The following is a 24,780-nucleotide window of genomic DNA, read 5'->3' on the forward strand; positions in this document are numbered from 1 at the left end:
TGAAACAATAACCATTTTAGTATGCTCACTGTTGTGTAGGTCAGGAATTCAGGAAGGGCATAATAATGATGACTTGTCTCATTTCCACAATTTCTGGAATCTTAGCTAGAAAGATTCAAATGACTGGAAGCTAGAATGACCTGGAGATTTCTTAGCTACCTTGTCTGGCATCTGTATTGGTATGATTGGTATGTATTGGCCAACCCATCATGTGGCCTCTCTGTGTGGTGTAGCTTCCTCACAACATGGACACTTTAAGAAAGACTTCTTACAAGTTGTCTCAGGACTGCAAGAGTGAGTGTTGTAGCAACATGACTGAAGATGAATGTGGTTTTATGACCTTGCTGCAGAAGTCACATAGCATCACTTCTATCACATTCTCCTTGATAAGGCAGTTGATCATAAGCTCACTCTGATTCATTGAGAGGAGATAAAGACCCCACATCTCTATGAGAGAAGGGTCAACAAAATCACAATCATATTTTATAACTTCTGTACTTCCTTTCTTTGAAGAGACTTGGAACTTCCTCTTCACATCTGCCTATGCATGTAACTGGCTATGAGACTATATTCAGTGAAACCTGAACTAGTAGTCCTGTACCAAACGGTGACCATTAACTCATTTATTTCTGTGAAGTGAAAGATCTTATTCAAGCGAGAGGTTAATAAATAAGTCTACTGATCTGAGAAACATAGTACATTTCAATTGTATTCTTTTATTTTTTAAATATTTATTTATTCATTTATTTTGAGAGAGAGAGTCAGGGGGAAGGGTACAGAGCGACAGTGAGAGAGAGAGAGAGAGAGAGAGACAGACAGACAGACAGACAGACTATTAAGCAGGCTCCACTCCTGGCACGGAGCCTGACATGGGGCTCGATCTCACAACCCTGAGATTATGACCTGAGCCAGTCAAGAGTCAGATGCTTAATGCACTGAACCACTCAGGTGCCCCTGAGTTGTATTCTTTTTAAACACTCTTGGACATTAATAGTGAAATAGGGTAGCATTTAAACAGGTTGGCATTAATAGGGAAACATTGCTCTGAACCTGTGATAGAAATGTCCTGGCTTCTCTGAAGTTGCTTTGTCAATGGACCTCATTTCCCATAATCTGGATTGGGAGGTCCTACTTCATTCAAAGGAAGTGTTGTGCATGAACATGGAGCTCACACAATTGAGCCACTGTTCCATAATAAAAAGGAAGGAAGGAAGGAAGGAAGGAAGGAAGGAAGGAAGGAAGGAAGGAAGGAAGGAAGGAAGGGAAGAAGGGGAAGGAAAAGAAAAAGCAACAATATGTGGCTGAATCAAAAAGAGGATTACCAGAGAACTTTTTGTTCCTTATTTCAACTGGGAATGGCATACCTGGCATGTTTCAGAGACTAGCCACATGTGTTGTATCACTAAATAGAGACATAACAGCAAAACTCCCAACATCATTTAGACACTGTAGATTTCTCAGTTCAGTGATTTTTGATGTTGATGGAGACAGACTTCCCTTGAAAGTGCAATGATCTGCATGCCTTTTGATCAGTGTCTTGGTGCAGATTAATATTATTTCACATGAAGCTAGCAAGACCCTGTTTCTCTATCTGTTTGTGGAATAATTTCACACACATGGGCTTTCCGAAGATTTAATATGGGTGTTATTAATGAACAATAACTGCTAATGGGTATAATGCCTGCCTGATAGAGGTGCATATAGATTTATCTGTATAGGGAAAGGTTTGTTTTCTGTAGCATTTCAAACAACTGTACTAGGTACTTAGGTGACATGTCTGTCACTTCAAACATATTAGTATTGAAATTGTAGCACTTCACAATTGAAGTGTATTACACACTTGAGATACAGTAAACTACTGTATTTGAATTGAATCATACAATCACAGATATTAGAGCCAGAAAAGACCTATTAGGTTATCATGTCCATCTACTGCCATTTGGCATTGTTATTTACAATACATTGTTGGATCTAGAGTTAAATGCCTCAAACAATAGGCCTACTACCACTGTGCCAAGAATATTTTCTTTTATTGTCTAAAGGACTTGCTCATTGAAATAGTTTTTTTTTTCCCTTAAATTCAGCTGAAATTTATTTTTTGCTCAATTTCACTCCAATGTTGTCATATCTCAATCTTCATTCTATAGCCTTACTTCTGCATTCTCTCTTCTTATAGTGACACTGTTTTAAAGACTGATTCATTTAAAGGCCATACTTTAAACTTCAAAATGGCAATTTCTTTTCTGCCCAAATTATGTGATGTTTTAGGTTGGCTTTCCCAAGAAATGGACACTAAGCCAGGATACGAGTGAAAATAGTTTATTTGAAGATGGTCCCAGGACATGCTAGGAGGTAATTGAAAAAGAGAGACAAGAAAAAGACAAAAGCCAATAAAGGGTGAATGATCATACCAGTGGCATTGTGGATAACTGGATCGTACCTCTACTGCAGATATTGATGATTTGTACAGCATACTGCCTACGAGTTATTTCTCCAAGAGACAAGGAAGCTGAATTATTATATTCATGTAATAACGTGCTTCTCAAAACATTTAGTCTAACCAACATAATTCATTCTCCTTAATTCTTTTACCCAGAAAGATCCAGAAATCTGACACATTTTAGGATGAGAGATTTTTAGTGTGACCTATTTTTCTTAGGAAAAAATAATTGAGGTTTTTAAAATAATAACATTTAAATATCAAATACAGAAATGTTTGTCTTTGGTCATATATTTGAGGATTCATTTTTATTTAAAAAATACTTTCATAAACTTGGAAGTTTTCAGGAAAATTTGTAGAATTTCTTTAACCTCATCTCTTCAGTTTTACCTATTTATGGAATTTAATGAAATATATAAAACATTGTGTATGAGTAACTTAATGGCAGAGTGAGAAATAAGTAAAATATTCAAAATAACTAAAATTTACAGTTAATGGCTTATTTATAGAATTTATGGACTTTACTCACACAGGAAACTCCCAGTTTTCACTCAGAGCCTCTGTGGTCTTATACTGAAGATAGTTATAGCTAGAGTAGTCATCTGATTTCCAACCTCCCAATAGATTACAAGCAACAAAGTACAAAGATCAGAAGGTTTGCAACAAATAGATTGAGTTGACAGAAATGATTATATTTGATAGACCAGTGGTTCTCTGTATCTCTAGGACTATCAGAAACTTGAGATACAAATGCCAGAATTTTTGATTCAGCAGGACTTAATTGGTCCCTGAGAATTTATATTTTTAACAAATTTCCAGCTGATGCTGTTGGTCCAGAAATTCCATGTTGAGTATCATGGGGATGGACACGGGGAGGAAAAATACAGAAACTATGAAAAGTTTTAATTTTTTATGAATGAATAGAGGAAAGCCCTATACAAAAAAACTGGGATGGGACCATTAAATCTAGGGGAAACTTTCCTGCTCATATTAGCAGACTCTGTGGTCATAATCATATTTTACACAGTAAAATAATATCTAGAGTTAACTCTAACTTAGCAAGAAAGAAAAATGCACAGAAAGTCATGAAATGGAGGTGCCTGGTGGCTTAGCTGTTTGAGCATCCAACTCTTGATTTTTACTCAGGTCATTATCTCATGGTTTATGAGATTGTATTTTGAAACCCTGCTTAGGATTCTCTTTCTCCCTCTCTCTCTGCCCCTCTCCTGTTCTTGCTCTCCCTCTCTGTCTCTCAAAATAAATAAACATTAAAAAACTCATGAAATAGTTACTATTTTCAAAAATATAGCCAGTCAATATAATTTAGTTAGTAAGAAGTCTCTGTCAGTAAGAGGATAAAATATTAATTATCTAGGACATTTCATCTATCCAAAATAAGTCATTGCTCAAATGTCCTCTGTGGTAGGCTAAATAATAGACCCTCCCAATATAATTAATCTAATGTTCTAATCTCTAAAACCTGAGAATATTGCCATGTATAGGTAAAGAAACTGCAGATGTCATTAAGGAAAAGATCTTAAAATGGAGAGATTATCCTGGAATATCTGGATTGGCTCATTATGGCCAAAAGGGTCTTTATAATAGGGAAAAAGGAGGTAAGAATGAATAGAAAGCAACACGACAGTGGAAGAGATTGGAAAAATGCAGCCACAAGCCAAGGAATGAGGACAGCCTCTAAAAGTTGAGAAAGATGGGACGCTGGGGTGGCTCAGTCAGTTAAGCGTTTGAGTTTGGCTCAGGTCATGATCTTGCAGTTCATGGGTTCACACCCCACTTTGGGCTCTGTGCTGACAGCTCAGAACCTGGAACTTGCTTGGGATTCTGTGTCTCCCTCTCTCCCTGTCCCTCCCCTCACTCCCACTCTTTCTCTTTCTCTCTCAAAAATAAACAAAAAAATAAAAGCTGAGAAAGGCAAGAAAAGGGTTCTCTTCTGGAGACTTCAGAAGGAACTGACCTTGCTGATACCTTGATTTTAGCTCCACAAGAGTCATCTCTTCTGACCTCCAGAACTGTGAGAAAATCAGTTTGGGTTGTTTTAAGACACTCTGTGGTTAATTTTGTACAGCACCAATAAGGAAACTATTACACCCTGTGAAGCTGAACTGTTTTCCTTTATTATTATTTTTTACATAATGTGACTCTATCAACATTAGGTTTCTGACATCTTATTTGTGTGTGCACATGAATAGGTATGCTAGAGCACAAGTCCAAGGCAGAGAGTGGTAGAACCTGCCATAGGAAAAGTGGGAAGCAGTGAAGTCAAAAAGGCTTTGTGCAGGATACTAAGGAGTTTAGGCTGTTCGGTTTTCTGTTTATTTGTTTAATTATACCAGATAAAGTTCCAGGCACTGTACTAAATGAAGGGGTGGCAAACATGTTATGAAAAGGGCCACATAGTAAATGTTTTAGGCTTTGAAGGCCAACAGGCAAAATGGAGACTATTATATAAGTACTTAAATAATAAGAGAAAACGAATTTCCACAGATATTGTACGGATGAAATTTTAAAAATTGAATGTAATTTTATTTATATTTTTTAATTTTATTTACTTATTTTGAGAGAGAGAGAGAGGGAGAGAGAGAGAGAGAGAGAGAGAGAGAGAGAGAGAGAGAGAGAGAGAACCCAAGTAGGGAAGGAACAGCAAGAGTGGAAGAGAGAGAATCCAAACAGGCTTCATGCTGTCAGCACAGAGCCAGTCACAGGGCTCGATCCCCGGAGCCCTGAGATTATGACTTGAGGCAACATCAAGAGTCAGATGCTTAGCTGACTGAGTCACCCAGGCGCCTCAAGTATATTTTTCTTTAACATAATGTTTATTACGTAGGTATACTAATGAGATAAATGGAATTATTTTTCTTGGGTGCTTAATACAGGCTCAAAGTTAGTGTTTTCTGTGAGAATTAATTGCAAATTGTGTAAATTATGTGTCAATATTGATAAGCAAGTTAACTTGCATGTTATAAATTTGTTTGAATATGGCTTCAACTTTCTATGGTTTCATCTTGTTGAATCATTTCATCTATGATTGCTGTTTATTTGCTCAGATCTCTGTATTTCATTGTATTCTGAATCTTCGCCTTCAATGGCATCTTGTTTAAATTTTTTAATTATTAGTTAACAAAATGTGAATACCATTATTTTTAAATTTAGTCTTTTGTGGATGTTTTGTTAAACCTACAATGTAAGTGAAACACATTTTCATTTAGTAGTGTTACTGGTGTATGTCTACCAATAACTAGACTTTAAGAGATAAACTTATTGTAAGTCAAACAAATCATCCATATCTTTATTGCTAAAGCAGAATAATATAGACAAATATGCAGATATGCCACCAAGATGTGTGTTTTCGTAATGATAATTCATAAGAGATTAGAAACTGAGTTTCTAGTGTTAAATACATTTACTGGGTTATTTTTAATTGTATAAATTATGGTTTTGTAATATGTCTTCCATATATGTTCATCCTTTTCTTTTGTAAACCAAATGAATATCCTATATGGATTAAAGATATTTTTTTTTAATTTGTAAGTATTTGGATTATTACTCAAGTTAGTCATTGGCAAAAATATTACTATTAGAAGTTTGAGGAAAGGAATAAAAAGTATCTTTTCATATAAATCAAGTTGTCAGGATGCTTATGGACACAGTAACTAAAATGACTTAAAACAATAAGGAAATTTATTATCTTACAAAACAAGAAATTTGGAGGTAAGACATTCTAGGGTTTGAGACTTGAATGTCATTACTCTGCACCTGTTTTTTCAATCTTTCTTTAAAGTTGTCTTTAGCATTCTGGCTTTGACCACACACCCTGTCAGTTACAGGCATCACTGTTTCATATGGCCCTATAAAAGTCAGAAAAAGGTAATTTGCCGTATCTTGTTCTTTTTTTTTTTTTTAAATCAGAGAGAACACCTTTTCCACAAATTTCCTAGAATTCACAGTTTATTTTTTTAATATAAAAATATATGAGTAATTTAATGTAAATAGCAAATATTTACTGTTTACTGGGTAAACACATTTTCTTTACTTCTGTTTCTGTGAGTTTATATTTAGTTAGAAGGCATCAGTAATCACCAGAAGTGACTAGTTAAGAAAGAAGAGAAGAGAATATGAGGGATTAGTAAGGATAGCCCTCAGGAAGCAGAGGCAACAGAAACAGACTTTACTGACTGGTTTGAAATTTTTCAGTTTTGGCCTTCAAACCACACTCTATGCTTAAATATTCTTTACATTTTAATTTACTAAAATTTAAATTGGCTATTTTCCAGTAAAGCACTTTAGAATTCCATTTCTCCCATAAGATAATCCTGTTCCAAAGGAAAAGGAAGAATTAATTTCCAATTGATCTTTGTCTAAATAATCTGTTCCCCCTTCCTCTTTGCAAATCATCTACTAAATGCATTCACATTTTAATTTATAATGAAATTTTTTTTCATTAGTTTCACTTATTTATTTAGTCTGCTCTTTCTAGTTTGATATCTGGCACATAGATTGTTACAATAGTCTTCTATCTGCTTTTATTTCCATTATTACCATCTTCAATTCACCCTGCAAACCTGTGCTTAATTAATCTTTATAAAAGACCATTACTTTTGTGCTGCTACTCTCAATGACTCTTAAAATTCACAGTTGATAGCTCCTAACTCATGGTCTTTCTCATGAAAATTGGTTTCTTTTTCAGTGTTCTCCTCTTAGGAAATGGAACTCAAATGTAACAGCTCAAGTCAGAAACCTGTCTTTTTTAAACAACTCCTTAAAACTTACCTACTACCCAACTGTTTTCAAGTCCCATTAGCTTTGTTTTCTAAGTGTAGTTTAAATCTGTATTTCTCTCCAATTTTATTGCAACTGTGCTAATATATACTGCAATAATTCCTGTTTTAGATACTGCAAAAACCAGGTAACTGGTCTACCTCACCTATTCTTGCCTTTCATCTTTAAATATACTCTTTACATACAACTAAAAGAATCTTTTTAAAAGTATAATTCTAGGGGTTCCTGGGTGGCTCAGTTGGTTGGTTAAGCATCTGACTCTTGATTTTGGCTCAGGTCATGATCACAGGGTTCCTGAGTTTGAGCCCCATGCCATGCTCTGCACAAACAGGATGGAGCTTGCTTGGGTTCTCTGCCCCTTCCCTGCTCATGGTTGCTCTCTCTCTCTCAAAATAAATAAATAAATTTTTAAACATTATATTTCTAGTCATGTGGTTATCTTCTCCCTTCCTCCTAATAATGCTCTATCCCCTTTCTCTGTTTCTTAAAGTCCTTCAGTGGTTTCCTGTAGCTCTTGAGGCAAACACCAGATTTCTGAACTTCACCTACAAGGCACTAGCTACAAGACCTAAATCTTTTTTTTTTCCCAAGCTCATCTTGAATTATATCTCTCTTTAGTCTGTCTTCTCTAGCCCTAGTGGTCTTCTTTCAGGACCTTATACGCTTTCCTTGGTGTCTTCTTTGTTTACAGAAGTATTAGCCATTCTTCAGATGTTTCAAATTAATTCCTTAAAGATACTTTCTTCAACCTTCCTATGTAACTCAAATTTCTATTATTTGCCCTTATATCACTATGTATCTCTTTTTCATTTGCCATAGTCATAATTTTGTATTTTTAGGTGTATTTTCTTTTCATTCAATTCTTTGCTTTATGAAGGAAGGAATTGTGTCTGCTTCTGTGTATATATTTGGTACATATTTCTGAATGAATGAAGAGAAGTGGGGTCTTTGTCCTAGGCAGGGTAAATTCTAATCATATCTGCCAACATTTTAAGGTCACCCATAATTTAGTACTCTTACCCTTCTTATATTACTTCTTGTTAGACATAAAATAACATTTGAGATGAGTAGAAGAGTTTTAGTTTGCCCCTGAGGTTTAAAAACAGCTCTTCCAGGTTAAAGAAGATGCATGAATATACTATATAAAAAGACAAGGATGGAAAACCTATAGTTCTGGGTTTGTCTTGTGATCCTCAGAGATTTACAAACTAATTTTAGAAAATGAGGAACAGCATCACAGAGCTTGCAAGCATGATGACCAAAACAATATTATGTACATGAAAGTTCCCTAAATGATATTAAAATTAAGGTGTTTTTTTTTCTGATAAAACTCAATAGAATTTTTAAAATATTATAGAATGGTCACTATTAAGATATATTTTTGGATTGGTAATATCAGTTCTTAATATTTCTGCAACAAATTAAAATACCTACTAATTCTAGCTCCTACCTCTATTTAGATTTGTCATGTTGAGATTGTCTTGAAGCTAAGCAATGGTCTTGGAGCCTGAGGGGAGATTCTTGTTATTCCACAAGAGAACATGCAATGGAGAGTGTCTGAACAGAAACAACAGACATGGGGACAAAAGCAGCACATTGTGTGGGTGAAACTTCAGAATGTTTATTTTTTTTTAATTTTTTTTCAATGTTTTTTATTTATTTTTGGGACAGAGAGAGACAGAGCATGAACAGGAGAGGGGCAGAGAGAGAGGGAGACACAGAATCGGAAACAGGCTCCAGGCTCTGAGCCATCAGCCCAGAGCCTGACGCGGGGCTCGAACTCACGGACCGCGAGATCGTGACCTGGCTGAAGTTGGACGCTTAACCGACTGCGCCACCCAGGCGCCCCGAAACTTCAGAATGTTTAACTCATTTGGTACTGGGAAAGTTAGAGTTGGAATAAACTTAATGGAGGGTAAATATCAGGAGTAGAGGGGTAAGAGACAACATTAGACTGAGGTAGACATTAAGTGTTCTTGCTGACTTCCTAGGAAAGAAGTGGAATGTGGCCACTTATGAGATCAAGTGATGGATTTGTTTTCTTATCATCACAACTTCAGAATACCTCAGTTGATTAGTCATATTCTCTTGAGTTAAATTTGCAAAGTGATCTTCCATTACTCATACTGGATTTAAGTCCTAGAATTTATTTCCATTCTCTACTTCATTTTCTGGTCTGCTTGGGGTGGCTCTGCCCTCAAAATCAGAAAGAGTGTAAGGGGTCAGTCCTCAAAGTGGAATGGTTATTTCTTTGGGAGTATTCTCTTGCCTCAAAGCAAAGGCTTGGGTCATGGTAAGATTTTTTTTAAAAAATGGGATTCTCTGTAAAAACCAGGCATGCTTAATAAAATAAAGAACAAATTGGAAAGGCTAAACTTTTTATATGAATACAGTTTACATCTCTATATCTACTGTTATAGAAATATGCCAATAGAAATGATTTCTTGCCACTTAATCTTAAATTGAGATGCTCAAAAGAGCTGCCCCTCTACATCCTAGCTATAAGACTTTGGGACATTGTTAAAAGGAAGCTTACATTTGGAGGAATAGACCTCAAGCAAGTGTATCTGGATCAGCTTACTGATTGGTAAATCGGGCTAAATAGGATTGGGGTGGGCAGGATGATACAACTTATTACAGTCCTGATGTCTAAACCATGGACAGTGCAAATCTCATTTGAAGACTTTTAGCCACTTTATTCCTTGCTAGAGGGATAGCCCATTTTTCCTGACTGGTCTTTGGGAGACTAGTGGTTGAGGAGCCTTAATTAGGCTCTAATCAGCTTATGATTAAGGGTGAAAAGAAGAATGAGTCTTTTAGCATGCTAGGGAGGCAAATTTTACTCTTATTTTCTCTTGTTGGTGCTAAGACTCCTGGGAGAGAAGAATATAAAGATTAGGCTACATTAGACAATTTTAGGCAGGTAAAATTATCAAGATATTTTGCTTTTTGTTTTCATTTTTGATATAATTTTGAATTTCTTAAATTTGAATGTATGTAATGTGTAGAATGGAAATAATGGGTGCTTTGATACTAGGGCTAAATATAATACTCTCAAACAGAAATAATGCATATACAGAAATACATGTAAAATCTGTAAGAGAGCCATTCTGAAATAAGGTGAACTTGACAAGTTTAAGGAATTACTTTTTGTGTTGAAAAATAAAAACACTGGACAATTGGATACAAAAGATACTGAAATATTGTTAAAATAAGGCACAAACTGTGTTCTCTACTGGCATCTGCATCATAGCTCACATGGAAAAAGTGCAGAAAATTCTGAGGAAATTGCAGCATATTTTATGTACACTTTTCCATAGAAGTGAGTTATTATAAGTTTGTCTTATTCAGCAGCTACTTTACCATGTGCCTACTATGCATGTGGCCCTGTGCAGTGGTTGGGGATTTATGTAAAAAGGAATGAAGAGAAAATGCTGGCAGTCTAGTGAGGCAGATGGCCCAGTAGATAAATAAGCACATTACAACTTAATAAGATCTGTGATACAGATCTTGAATGAATTTTGAGAAAGTACAATGAGAGGGTTCTCATGTGGCCTTGGAGGAAAGATTGTATCCAGGAAATGGTTGGAACTATCCTGGGTGGTAGATGGAAGTTTACTAAATATAGATGGGGATACCCAGTGAGGGCAGAGCCTAAATAGTATTCTTCATATTTCAAAAATGTGAAATTTTATGAAATACTAAATTTGACACAAGAAGGCAATGCTATTTAGTATTATAAGGAGAATTTTCTGGAAGCAAGGGTTGATTCTTGTGAATTTGTGTGCAGGGGGGGTAAAGATAAGAGGAAGGGGGGTATAGGGAAGAGCAGGAGGGATTAATCCCCATAAACCATGCATCTGTGGAACTCTTTAATGCAAAAGGTTTTCTTACAAATTCTTATTTGATCCTCACCATAGCCCTATGAGCTCAGAAAGGCAGGTGCAGGGTATTATTTCCCCCATTTCATGGTTGAGAAAACTGAAACATGAAGAGATTAGGTAACTTGCCTAAAGTCAAACGATTGCTTCTTGATAGACTGAGACTAAAGCATAGATCTCTCAACCCCTTGATGGAACTCTACTAGACCACACTGCTGCCTCCACGCAAACACACACGCTTGGCCTTCCTTTTGTTTATATATGAATTTTCTTAAAAGTCTTGAGGAAAGCTATGTATTCTCTTTCCACAAAGAAACATACCCCACCCCCACCCCCCCACACACACATATTATCAGGGGAGAAGTAGTACCCATCCAAATTTCACAAAAGCCTATCCTGAATGACTAGATCCCACATTCTATAATTTTACTTGAGGATTTGAGGAGAACTTCTCTAGTTGCATAAGTGGGCTCCGTGACTATGCAGAATCTATGACTAACAGCTTATGTCCCTACCCTGATGCAAACCCGGGGAGATAGTTCAGTGGTGTCACTGACCATATGGTGGCCTATCATCAAGATCTGGGAGCTGTGCAATATACTTCATCTTGTTCTGAGTTTTAAAAATCAGGAATCTAGATGCTTTAGAGATGGAAATATGTTAAAAATAAGAATATTTTATTCTAAACATTGAAATTTATGTATTACTGCAGTGGTAAATACACCTGGGATTGATTCCAGTACTTATTCACATTACATTTCTAGTCTAAAATTAACAACATCATCATTTTTTGGATTCTAAGTTATTAGGAATCCTTTCTATCTTTTAATTTTGGTTAAAAAAGTAGCCCACAAAGCTTAACAAAGTACATTTTATTTATGTTTTTAATGTTTTAAAAGTAGGAAAGTGAATTCATTCCATACCATTCCCTTGACTTTAGCTGTTTTGCCATTGTTAGTATAAGGGATACCAAAAAGCCATGACTGGCATACCTAGAAGTGTTCAAAACTTAATTTTGACTTGTGAAAACAGAAACAACATTGACCTTATTTGGGAGAAAGAGCAGCTTTCTCACAGGAGAAAGTTTCTCCGGCAAAAGGAACTCAGAAAGCTGAATCCCGAGGTCCCTGAGATCCCTGTGTGGGTTGTGTCTTTTCAGATTAACACTCAGAGGACAGTGGAATCCCAGCATTTTTACTTCCCTATACCACCAGGAGTTTCTCACTTTCCACACTTTGTTTTTTCATTTTTCCGTTTTCATTCCCCCTTTGAAAACTTTATGTAAGATAAAAATGGGAAAATTCCTAAGCAGAGTTCTTGAATTTTCTGTCCAGAAACAGAAGTGTTTCTTAGTGTGTGAAGAGGAAAAATAATCTACATGTTTTAATTTCATGGTATTACTTACACCGATAGACTGTGAACCCTTGAACTTCTTATTATATCATCAAATTGAACTTCTGAACTTTTTCCAAGAGCCTATAAACCTGAGAGTGAAAGCTGCGTGAAATTGTTTTCCGAGGCCTCCCTCAGTGTCTGTCCAGTGATGGTGTGCTCTCGATTAAAGAGCAGAAGTGCAGCAGCATGAAAATGTCATGTAAAATGGGCAGTTCTAAGTGTTTTCTGGGGATTCCAGTAAGATACCTACCTTTTCTTTCACCCCTTTTTTTCTATCTGTAAAACTTAGGATACAACCTACCCTTTCTAATTTGGCAGAACACATTTGGGAATTGTACAGATTGATTCAGAATGAAATCCATAAAGGGCTTTGCACTGCTCAGAGATCTCCATGTAAATGCAATTACCTCATGGTTTGCTACAGGCACCCCACCATGTGTCCAGTGTCACCAGCCTTATTGCATTCTATGGAGAGTTGTATGGCATTTGTAATGGCCTGTTGAAGTGAGTGTGCATTTGACATCCTTCAAATTCTTGCTTAAGTCCTGGCTCATAGAGACTCAGGGTCATGAACAGTTTTATTCACACTTCTTTATGTTTCCAACTTCACAGTAAAGTGCTCCTTGCCCTGAGATTGACCTTTAACTTCAAAGCTAAAATCATTATGTAACTCAAAACAGCCAAACTGATATTGCAATGAATAGAAATGAAAGTCTTCAATTTCCCTGGGAAGATTTGGCAACAACCTTACTTAAGGAGCACACACACACACACACACACACACACACACACACACAGACACATGCATATGTGGGTATATGTGTTTGTGCACATATATTTAATAAATATGAAATGATTTAAATATATACTAGTGACTACACAGAGAAACTATTGTAGGGAGTCAAGAGTATAGCATGAAGACTAGTGACATAAATTGCTTTCTATATTGGAGCTTAATAATTATTAAGTGATGTTCTAAGTAAAAGGAAGGTAAAAGAAGTCTACCAATATGATGAGATGGTAAACTCATGAACAGATGCTAATACACCTCTGTACTCCTGTAGTACTTATGAGAGATCTTAATAACAATGATTTTGATGGATTTCTTGAATTGTACATAGTATTGGAACACTCATCTGAGCACAGAATAATGAATTGTCGTTCCAAATGTAACTAAGATTTTGGCCCAGTCATACCAAATCAGGTAAGTCTTTAATTTAGAAAAGGAGAAAATAATTGGGTTGCTTAAAATGTACTAGTGACTATATAAATGCTTCATGATTGGAAAGTCTGAGAATTTACCTTAAATTCAGCCACTATCTTCACTAAATAATAAAAATTGATTGAGTGTTGACTATTTGCCAGTATGGTTCTAGGGCTAGTCCTACAGAGGTTACAAAACAGAACAAAATGTCTGCCATCAAGTCTTAAATTGTTTTCTATTTGTGCTAATCTTGGGAGTTGATGCATGGCAAAGCAATAAGTGCTAGAGATATATCACATAAAAGTATATCATTATGTGTACTGAATTAGTGATATTGTAAATTTTATCTCACAGACTTCCCACATTACTTCTATATCATATTATATCATAAAGATGTAGGAATAAGAATATAGTCCTTCCTACACAGCTCCAGTATGGCATCCTCAAAGCTTCGTACGTATTCAGCGAAGAAATAGATCAGAATACTCAAGAGAAGTAGTAAGAGTGACATAGTACCAGTGTGGTGGCTTTTATTGAATAGTACTTGGCCAATTGGTAGTATTTCTCAGTATTTTTTTCCTTTCTTGTGAAAATACACCAACACCTGCACTGCTATCCTGAAACTTCACAAAATAAAGATATTTGTTTTATATATTATAGTATATTATCTAATGCTAGCTATTCTTCTCCAAGTTTACTAACTTTCAAATTCACATGATCCGTTTACTTTCTTGACTGATTTAATTTCAGGACTATTAGGCCAGGTAAGAGATCAGAGTATTTCATGGACACATAAAACTGATTTCTGTCCCCATATATCCACTATTACATTAATTTTCATTGGTGCAGCATGTCTACTGTTCCTGCTGGCTAGAAATCATCCCATTGCCATTGTTTCATTGGGTTAAATGGGAAGGGAGATTATATTTTTAATTTCTTTTCCTAGGAGGAGGGAAAGATCAAGTTGCAAAATTTCTTTTTGGAGATTAAGAAGAATGCCTATATCTTGGGGGACTCAAATAAAAGGCCTACAGAGATAAGGCAGGTAATATCAATGAAAGGGTAGAATGGGCATCATGAGGTAGAATGACACTCAGCCACAGTGTTAGCAGCGCTAGGTAGAAGGAAAGATGTGGCAAGCCTGCATCTCATCTTAGACATCCTATCGTAGTCATCTTTGGATGGCTATTGCCCTATGAGGATAGCCAGGTGGCAAAAACTTTTGGAGCTTTCCAAAGTACCCACAGTTTGTGGGTTTTGGTTGAAATATCTTGAATTTAATTGTTAGGCCAAATACACACATCTTTGTCTAAATATAGCGCTATCATATAGTAACTTTTGTTCTAAAAGATAATTACCCCTGAGGAGTATCCTCTGGCCTTTCCCTTTATCAAGTTAACAGCTAGGGAAGGGTTCCTTTTGAGATCCCCTGAGACAGTGGACCTGGGACTAGTACTCTTCAAAAAACAAATATAGATATAGTAGCCATAGTGTAGAGGAAGGAAATGAGAAATAAAGTTACCACTTTAAAGGATCAGACAAGTAGAGGCAACTAAACAAGAATTTAGGGAGCAAGGAAACAACAAAGGAATACTAAGTTAGGGAGGTCAGCTCCTGGTTGAGAAGTGCTCTGGAAAGGATCCAGAGACAGAAAGAAAGATGGTGCTGTGGGAAATGCAAAAAACCCTCCATTTTTCCTACTTCACAGTTTTGCCTACGGCTGTCCATGAGCCCGTTAGTGTGAAAGTAAGAAAGAACTTTGGTCTCCAAAGAGAATCCTCCTCACCCCAGAAGCGAGAAAGATTACAGGAATGACATCCAATAATCTTGATTATGGTCACCTTGAATGCCTCTAAAGATTGCAGGTACAGATTAGAGTTCTTTTTTTCTAAGTTTTTTTATTTTTAAATAATAATTTAGTATACAGTTTCTAGGCCCAGGAATAATAAGACTTTAGTCATCATTAGACAAAATCATGCTGAATATAAACACTATCTATTTTCCTCCATGTTTTTATATTTGTATGCAGCATTTGTCAGCATGGCAGCCATGGACAATGATAAAGTGCATTTTTCTGCTTGGGTGGTTAGCCCTTTCATTTTTACAAGTGACAAAATAAAAATCTGCTGAAGAGTGAACATGCTGCTTTCACTGTGTCATCTCAGCCCTGCGGGTCATTTTATTATAAAAATGTAAAAATCCAGTCAATTTTATTTAATCAGCTGAAAAGGAAAAGTGTTTCCAGGTCATTAATCAAGTGCTCCTTCTCTGTGGGACTTGTCTCTTCAGAAACTGCCATATGAATCATTAATAAAGCTGGAAAGATTTTTTTTTTTTTGCCAGCGGGTTTTTGAGAAACCTAGATGTTATTAATATAACAGAAGTAAAGTAATTTTAGGTCAACAAATAAAGCCTTCTAGAGCCATTGCCTGTAGAATTGCACCTATGTTATTAAAAGCAGCTAATTCTTTACTTTCTAAACATTTAATTGTTGGAAATGTTGGGAAATGTTCAACTGTTTAGATTGTATATGATTATATATTCCATAATTACATGTTTTCTTGAATGTTACCTAACCTTATATTTACAGTAAACTTTTATTATGTGAATTGATCAAAACATAATGAGACAGTAGGAAGAGATAATTACTACTGTATCTATAATAATAATAATGATAGTAATTAAACACAGCAAACTGCATTCACATAATGTCACGCTTGTGCTTAAACCCATAAAAGCAAGTCATGAAATAGAGGCTTGAAATTTCCTCCTGGAAGAATTTTGCTGCTTATGTTGATATTGTTCACACGGCTCTATTTTTCAAAGGTGGTCTTGACTTGCATGAAGACCTTTCTAGTATTTGACTAGCAGTTGTCACTCACATTAGAGATCATGATCTGATTAAAACCTGTTCTTTCTTTGGAATCATACTTACAGTGAAGCCAAGTAAGCAAGTCACAGATATGGGAGAAGAGGAGGAGCCAGCTTTTCGAAAGACTATGAATCACTGAAAACTTTAAAGAGAGTCAAGGATAGGGAACATTAATGAGTATGCAGTTACATTAAATAACCCCAATTCTTTAATTTTTTTATGCTTCTACACGTGTTTCTTTCTTCAAGTTTTTTATTTAAATTCCAGTTAGTTAACGTACCATAATCTTTAAATTTGTAAAATACTTTTGTGGATTATAATATTACAGGACCACGTTTTTTATTTCTCTTATTCTCGATTGTCTTAGTGTGGGCTTCTGTAACAAAATACCACAGACCAATTGGCTTATACACAAGAGAGATTTAGTTCTTACAGTTATGAGGGCTGGAAAGTCTGAGGCCAAGGAACAGGCCAGTTTGGTGTCTGGTGAGAACCCACTCCCATGTTCATAGGCTGCCATCTGTTTGCTGTGTCCTCACATGGGAGAAGGGGTTGAGGGAGCTCTCTGGATGCCTCTTTTTATAAAGGCACTAAGCCCATTCATGAGGACTCCACCCTGATGACCTAACCACTTCCCAAAGGCCCCAACTCCAAATACGATCATATTATTGATAAAGTTTCAACATTTGAATTCTGGAGGACACAAACCTTCAGTCTATAGCATCAATATAAAACAATTACTCTGGAATTTCTAGAAAATCTGCTTCTGTTTTGGATGTCTGCACCATTAAGTGATTTTTAATTTATATCAATTTATGGTGTTGAGGTTTAAATTCATTTACTTGTGCTCAAGCTCTCAGAGATTTACCCTCAAATGCTGTGATGACTCATTCAGTCCATGTCTCAGATTATGATTCAATATTTATAAAATGTGCTTGCTCTCTACATATAATCATGTGCCAAACATACATGAAACTCTTATTTTCCATTCTGAAATCAGGTCTGATGATTGTTTATTTTATGTATGAACTTGTTATTCAAAAAAAAAATCACTGCCTACACTTGTACCTAAAACATATCCATACACACTTGCCTACTTTTAAAGTATTATTTGAGGGGTGCCAGGGCTGCTCAGTTGGTTGAGCATCCAACCTGGGCTCAGGTCATGATCTCATGGTTTGGTTCATGAGTTTGAGTATGCCTTGGGTCCTCAGTCCCTGCCCCGCCCCCCACTCTCTCCCTCAAAAATAAATAAACATTTTTTAAAGAGTATTATTTGAGGGGTGCCTGGGTGGCTTAGTCGGTTGTGTCCAACTTCAGCTCCGGGCTTAATCTCGCGGTCAGTGAGTTCGAGCCCCACGTCCAGCTCTGTGCTGACAGCTCAGAGCCTGGAGCCTGCTTCAGATTCTGTGTCTCTCTCTCTGTGCTCCTCCCCTGCTCGCACTATGTCTCTCTCTCTCTTTCAAAAATAAACATTAAAAAAAGATTTATTTGAGTCATTAAACAGTGCATAACCTCAGATGTACCTTTGAAGAATTTTAAGTAATTAAAATCTGTTTTGGCAATTTTCATAACAACACACAAGCACATTAACAGAAGACCATAACTTTGTTTGGCTCATATTGAAAGAAGTTATATTTTCTTATAAAATTATGTCCTTGAATTTGAAAAGCAGAAAGATATTTATTTACTGAGTATTTTTACAGAATTGAACAATTATGTTTTCAGGTTACCAAAACCAAATCATAGTAATCTAATTCAAATAAAATATCAGTTAAATAGATAAACTGGTGCTATAAAATATGTAGCACTTGATTTATGTTATAGTAGCACATGGGAAAAATACCCAAGCCAGTCTTGAGGACAGGAGGTTAGAATCAGTCAAGCAGTCCTTACTAAATGCGGTTATGATTGGTCTAAGTCTTAAAGGACCAGAAGAATTAGCTACGAGAACTGGGGTGAGGAATGGGGAAGGTAAACCCATTTCAGACATAGGAAATAGCACATTCAAAGGTCCAAAGTATGAAAGGTGTGGCTATAGCAGAGGTTTATGTGATGATCAAATATACAGTGTATGAGAGAGCACTTGGCAAATAAGGTGGCATGCAAATGGGGGACTGCCATGATCCCCGTTTTCAATTATCTCTGCCTTTCAGCGACTCAATCAGGGTTAGGGAAGAGAATATAAACTCCAAGAAGCCAGGTATTTGTTTTCCCTTATTATCGTCAACACCTAAAACATTGTCTGGCATATACTAGGTACTTGATACACACTTTTTTGAACAAATGAAGGAAGAAAAATGAATATAATTGTATACAGGGTAGAAGAAATAGAGTAAGAGATAAACCTAGACTCCTAAGCAAGGGCCAGATTGCAAGTGGTAATAAACACCATGGCATCCTGTTTGGATTGTGTTATGAAAATTATGAGTTCATATTGAACAGTATTAAAATCTGAACATGATACGATTCTAGTTTCCTTTTAGAAAGCTCTTCTTGGTAATTGTGTAGGGAGTGGAGTAGAGGAGAGTTTGGTAACCAAACTACATTAGGATTGCAAATATTGCCTATTATATAAATTAAATCTAGATTTCCTTAAAAACAGCTAACCAAGTAATGGGCTGAAAGTAATGGAAAGAAAAATTAGGATCCAGGCAGATACTGCATTTATTTATTTGCCTTATTTATTCTTGGCCTCATAACCTTTTTTTTTTTAAACCTTTGGGCTAATGTGATAGTTATTATGTTTATGATTATATTTTTTGCATATGGATTTTATATAATGAGAAATAAAAAAATTGTTTAAAGGAGGGATTTTTGCTAAACATTTTTGTAGTTGCTTATCTGTATGTAACTAATTATTAACTCAAAAATTTTTTTATTACTAAACTGAACTAATTATCTATAACAAAAGGTTACATAAACTATTAGTCATCTGATGAGCTGTTTTTTCTTGTTTCCCAATATATTTACTTCCCATTTTATATTTTTATATATAAAAATACTTTTATATTTTTCCTTCTATTTGTGTAACATAGGTTTTAACTACATTTGTTTTTAATCACATAGAATATACATTATCATAGACAAAACATGATGTCTTTTTCCTCATTTTATGTACATCTTTCCAGAATCCACAAATCCATAACTTATCAGGACATTTGAAAAACATCAGTAGACAGACACATACATATTCTTTATATTAGTTTTTCACTAGGTTTTACATAAGTAGTATTCCAAACATTTGGATTCAGTGTGGTTTAAACAGTATTGAACTATGATTTTAATATCTGTGTAAATTTGAAAAAAATCGACAAACCTCTTCCAACTCTGGCTTCTTATTTAAAAAAAATGAGGTTAAATACTGGAATGGCCTGTTGTTTTTGACTCAATTCACTGACATGACAATCAAGAAGTTTGGAATCTTGAAATTGTCCTATAAGGAATTAAAATTATTAACATATCAGTGTCCAAATCAGTCATGACAAATACACACTCTGATCAACTGAAAAAGTAAATTCTGAAGGTAGCCCACTGACCAACACTTTTGGGAAAGTTTGTGCATTGGTGTTTAAAGATAAAAGGTTAAAAAATATAAAAGATTAAATTCTGGGTCCTCAGAGAAAAGAATGTCAGAAATGTGTTATCTACGTTAGCTACCTACTATGTAAGTATTTAGAAAATTATAATGTTGACATTTTAATTTATTCTTACCATGTTATGTTCCTCACCTAAATAGTCTATTGTTAGCTAATAATAGTATTAATAATACTAATTTTTAAACATCACTTTTCTATTTCTAAAAGGTGATGTGTAGTTTTCCATTTGATATAAACAACATAACTCAACATTTGGTACTAGTCTTTCTCTCTACAGACAACTTGCTTAGAAAAAAAAATATTTGGTAAATTCTCTCTATGGTAAAGAGGGGATTTGAACCCAGCTATTTTTCTTTCCCAAAGCTGTATTCTTGATGGTAATCATCTTAATCCATGAACAGAAAGAAAAGTTTTACAGTCTGGATTATCTCATAATAGTTGAAGCCTCTGTGAAAAAATGGTGGCAAAAACAGTTATTTGTTCCCTGATATTTATTGTCCCCTGTTTTATTGGCCTTAAACTTCAGATTTTAGGCTGGGTGCATAGCCAGCTAGAAAAGGCTTGTTTCCAGTCTTTCTTGACTAGTAGATATGTCTAAATTTTGACCAATGGGATTTAAGTCACCTTTAAAATGAGGACATGTCTTCCTTCTCTCTTCTTTTTTTCTTTCCCATTGGCTAAAAATGTGGACATGCTACCTGGAGCTCAAGCAGCCATCTTAGACCATAAGGTCTAAGCTATAAATTGAAGATGGCAGAACAATATAGAGTAAGTCTGGTCCCTAGTTGTTAAGGAGTTGTGTTACTAATTCTGGACTGCTAACTTCTGGACAGTGGGAGGATAAACTTCTATCTTATCAAAAGAAAAAGCAAAAACCCTTTAATTTTCTTTTCCATGCTCTAATTTATTGCTGCTTCATGTCCTTCCAGCAAAGATTAAGACTTGCTTTTTAATATAATCACATTTCCAAACAGATATTCAATATATATATTGAATATGGCAGTTCTTTCTATTTGAGGTTGAAATATTATGAATAATTTTTTACATGTAAATACATGTTCCAATTAAGGTTGTTTCAAGAATAGACAGTTGAATCATACTTGAACAGAAATGATGAGTTAAATTATGATCTGCCTTCTGTCTCTTCTGTCAGATCTAATACCTAAAGTTAACATTGCAATTGACATTGATAATAAAATAGCCAAGTTGTATATTTTTTTTGCCTTTCAAAGGTTTGGTGGTTTTGGTTAGAAACAATCTTGATTTTAAAAATCTGTGTTTATCAAACTGAGTTCTAAAATAAAATAGCACATTTCTTTTCTTTTTTTTTTCCATTCTGTTTCATTTTGTTTTACATCATTCAACTTCAGTTAAATACATTTACATTTCTTGGGGATTGTAGTTTAGAAACACTGAAGGCCTTACCATAATTTATTCTATAAAGCATCCTCTCTACTTGCAACCAAATAAAGCGATGGCCTAGAAAATTTGTCAAGTAAGTATTAAATAATAGTAGGATAAATAAATAAAATTATATCTATGTGTAAACTCTTTGCTTTTTGTAAGCTGTATTATGTATTATTTCATTGTTTCCATACACATTAGTACATAATTAGTACATATAGGGATCTGCCTCTGGATTAGGTACTCAAGTGAGAATAAAAATTTAGGAAGCATGAAATAAGAGTTTCTGTCTTTATGGAGTTAATATTACTGCACAAATTCTTATATTTTGACAAGCAGGAAAAGAAACCTAATTTATGGAAGAGAAAGCAAAACAACTTTTTTGAATGTTTGTCTTACAAATTTTTATTTAAAATAAAAGAATAGTTTGAATCCTTGGGATATGCAATAATGCGAGGCTTTGACTAATCAAAAGAAGTATTATCACCAAACACTCTTGTGGTGGCTGGAAAAGGGAAAATAAGGAAATGTGTCATGACGGTTATTAAATGTTAAAAATAGAGAGCTGAAGTGGGGAAGTGGGCTTGCTTCCAAATATGACTCTTGAACTCAGGAGTGTTTTATATGGAGCAATGGGAAGCATAATATTATATTGTACAATGATTAACTCTGAAAATTGCTGTGCATAATTTGAAACTATGTCAGACATTCTGATATGATAAGCTTCTTAGAATGATAAAACACTTATAAATACATCCTTCCACAACAATGATAAACCTGCTTCCGTTAAAAAAAATACATTCCAATCTGGACAGTCTTTCACTACTTTCTTTAGAAGTAAAATCAATTATTTACAGTTGTTTTAGTTTGATGAGAAAAATGTCCTTTCAATTCCAAAGTTATGTTTAATCATGGACTATTCTTTTGCTCCTTTCCTTCACTGAGGTATTTATCTCTTGATTCATATTACCCACTGGTCCTTTTATGGTCCAATTCTTTCCTACTCAATTTGTTCCACAGTCAACCTCTCAATCATGCGTTTCAAGCCTCTATGATTCCCTGATGTCTTTGTCAGTATAGCACATTTGTCTTGTTCTTCTGAAGTCCTAGATATGCCACCTCATCTACTTTATGGTACTTCAGAATGTTGAGAACATGGAGGGAATTAGGATGACTTATGGAAGCATATAGTTATGGTTTGGGTTTCAACTAGGCTCTAGGTTCAAGATGGATATTACATTTATCTATAATTGCTTCCCAATCAAATTATCCAAATAACTCTTTTCAGACTCTTTCCTATTTCCTTCCAATGAAAAAGCAAAGCAAAACAAACAATAAAACCCCCACGTGGCTCTTTGTAGTTGACCATTCTTTCTTGAAAAAGCATACAGTATGGACTTGCTTAATTTCCATTCTCTCCATTTGAAATTTTTCCTTGATTTGATTTGATTCCAGTGTCTTTTGTTTTTGTCTTCAGTGCCTAAGGTTCATGGCTGGTTAGAAAGTATTCTGCCAGATGATTTTATTTCCAAATATAAGCTACGGGCATGAAACAATAGCCCTTTATTAAACTAGCAGTGTACATATTTGAATTTAAAAATGTGCAAGGTGAATTGATTCTCCTTGTGGTTATGGGTGTATGTTTTAGAAGAATATACTTAAGGCTATATATTGTGACCTCATGGCAAAAGATTGGAAACAACCAATGTCCATACACAGGGTACTGGTTGAACACATTGAGGTAAATCTACAGCATAAAGTATGTACAGCTATAAAAGGACCCAACGGATATCTCCAGGTACTTGAAAAGGAACTTTAGATGAAAAAATAAAAAGTGAAGACAGAGTTTAAAATATATGAGTAAGGAAGGAGAGGAATGTTAATATACACATGTATTTACTTATAATTTCAAAATAAAACAAAGAATAAATTAAAATGTAATAGAATTTTTTTTTTTTTTTTTGTAGGAGGGAAAGGTGGTCAGAGGACAAAGGATAGAATTAGGACCATTGTGTATGCACTTTTTAAGTTTTTTTTGTCCTTTTACTTTGAATTTGTAGACATGTGTGTGTGTTTGTAATTTCACATAAAGACAAAAATTAAAAATCAATCTTTAAAATTGGAAACCAATGGAAACAAATGAATCTAATTGTGTATCAAGTTGTCAGAATCACATGGTAAAACTACTTCAAACTATTTTAAATACTCAGTATTTTAACTTTACACTTTAGTAAGATATAAGGACAAATAGAACCAAAGACAAACACAAAAAAATCCTCTCTGAAACTTCATTTATGTAGTCTTATTGTTAGTATATTGATTTAAAATTATCATAGGTAAAATGTAGGATAAAATCAATATAGATTATGTTAACATAATTAGAAGCCAGTATTTTTAGTGTGAAAATGAAGGCACTGTAAAGAATCACATTCTCTTTTACCTGTCAGAATTGATTATTTATTATAGTCTTTCATCTAATTAGTGTTGACATAACTAATAATGAACTTCTAATTCTTATAAAATGGTTTGCATTTATTTAGAAACAAGAAACTGTATTTATGTATATTTAAAATATTTATTATATAGTTATACATATATAACATACACATTTTATATATTACTTTCACAAAAATGAAGATTTCCTAGTTCTAGGTACCAAAAGTTTTGAAAGGAAAGTAAATTAAAACTCAAAGTAAGTTAAAAAAAAGACTTTAATGAAAACATATGCTTACTATTATTAATCTACAGAATCCCTCCCTATTCAAAAATTTAGGAATATTATTCAGCAATAAAAAAGGATGAAATTTTGTCATATGTGACAACATGGATGGACCATATGTCACAGAGAAAGACAAATACTGTATGATCTTACTTATATGTGTAACCTAAAAACAACAGTAATGGGGCGCCTGGGTGGCGCAGTCGGTTAAGCGTCCGACTTCAGCCAGGTCACGATCTCGCGGTCTGTGAGTTCGAGCCCCGCGTCGGGCTCTGGGCTGATGGCTCAGAGCCTGGAGCCTGTTTCCGATTCTGTGTCTCCCTCTCTCTCTGCCCCTCCCCCGTTCATGCTCTGTCTCTCTCTGTCCCAAAATAAATAAACGTTGAAAAAAAAAAAAAAAAAAAACCAACAGTAATGACCACAAAAACCAAGCTCATAGATATGGAGAAAAGACTGATGGTTGTCAGAG

This window comes from Lynx canadensis, chromosome A1, assembly GCF_007474595.2.
Source record: "Lynx canadensis isolate LIC74 chromosome A1, mLynCan4.pri.v2, whole genome shotgun sequence".
In the NCBI taxonomy this organism is placed as follows: domain Eukaryota; kingdom Metazoa; phylum Chordata; class Mammalia; order Carnivora; family Felidae; genus Lynx; species Lynx canadensis.